The sequence below is a fragment of the Pyxicephalus adspersus genome, chromosome 6 (genome assembly GCF_032062135.1).
Source record: "Pyxicephalus adspersus chromosome 6, UCB_Pads_2.0, whole genome shotgun sequence".
NCBI lineage: Eukaryota > Metazoa > Chordata > Amphibia > Anura > Pyxicephalidae > Pyxicephalus > Pyxicephalus adspersus.
The window spans coordinates 50,741,301-50,742,504 of NC_092863.1; the positions used below are offsets into that span (position 1 = coordinate 50,741,301).

The 1,204-nt window shown below is 52.5% G+C and overlaps 1 protein-coding gene across 2 annotated transcripts in view; it reads right to left on the minus strand.

Annotated features, from left to right (window-relative positions):
* Positions 1-763, minus strand: part of RAN (RAN, member RAS oncogene family) — a 5,461-nt gene extending 4,698 nt beyond the window's left edge. The window contains exon 1 of one of the 2 annotated variants that reach the window (XM_072415725.1): positions 660-763. The gene's annotated coding sequence lies outside the window, so the exon portion shown is untranslated. Of the gene's footprint in view, positions 1-501; positions 631-659 lie in introns of those variants that run through there. The other variant, XM_072415726.1, reaches the window with a different exon arrangement.
* Positions 764-1,204: the final 441 nt, after the last annotated feature.

Consider the following 1,204-nt stretch of genomic DNA (forward strand, 5'->3'; position numbering starts at 1 on the left):
GGGGGGATAGCAGCCAGCCCCCTACAATATTAGGGGGGATAGCAGCCAGCCCCCTACAATATTAGGGGGGATAGCAGCCAGCCCGCTACAATGAGCAGCACGTGTTATGTGGCTGACAAAGAAATGGCCAAACCCGACACATCCTGTGTTACAAAACAACAAGGACTGGTTTGGGCACCGGGAATAGGAGAAGTGTGAACACCCCGAGTCTCAGGCCTGCAGCCTATCGGGGCCTCCCCGGTGATAGAGGGAGCAGGCCGCGAGGAACAGGGCCCTGGAGTGCCTAGTCACGGCCGGGGGAGGAGGAGGCAGCCAGGCGTACGGAGGGCATAAAATCCTCACAGACCCTCAGAAACCTTCCCCGGTCTACATACAAACACCATGAGGGCTCCATGAGAGACCCCGGGCCCACCATACCGGGCAATGGAAAAAGCGCGCCAACCATCTCTACCGCCCCCTATCAGGGAAACCAGCGCCGCCGCCCGAACCCTTTCCACTCACCAAGGGGCTATCTCCCGCCCAGAACTACGGAAAACTGCCACCAAGCTAGAGAGATATCGATACGGGAAGGCGGCAAGCTGTAGCACTAGCGATGGCCAGGATACAGGACGGATGGTAAAGCAAGGCCCTGCAATCTCTCCAAGCCGATCCACACTCACCTTCCAGAAGCGTCTCTACGTGAGGCAGGAAGAGAAAATGGCGGAAGCGGGATTCAAATACTAGGGCGCGCACTGTGGGAGGGACCACCATCACGTGGGAGGTAATGACGTAACTGCGGTGTTCTAACAAAAACTCTACCCGCGAAATAAATCTACCAAGGGGCGTGTACAAATGGGCGTGTACAGTGACGTCATCGTCAGGCAAGTTTCACAGCTGTGTTTGTGTATGAATGCTGCATGTCATGTACTGCAGCCTTACATCTCCCCCAGTACAAACCTTCTAAACAATATGTCCTACCGACCTTTTCAGGGTACACAGGGGACCCTTATTTCTAGCAGTACCCCAAATTTTGGCTCCCCACCTTTAGCAACTTTTAAAATATAGGGGCCATAATTAAAAAACTAGGTAAAATTGAACATCAGGGTTGCTGTTTTAAAAGTGTGTCTAAAAGCCCAAAATTAAACATAAATTATTGACCGCTGGGCGACATACATAGCAAGGAGGTGTGAACCCCAAATTTTTACCCACCTGTCACAAAACTAGA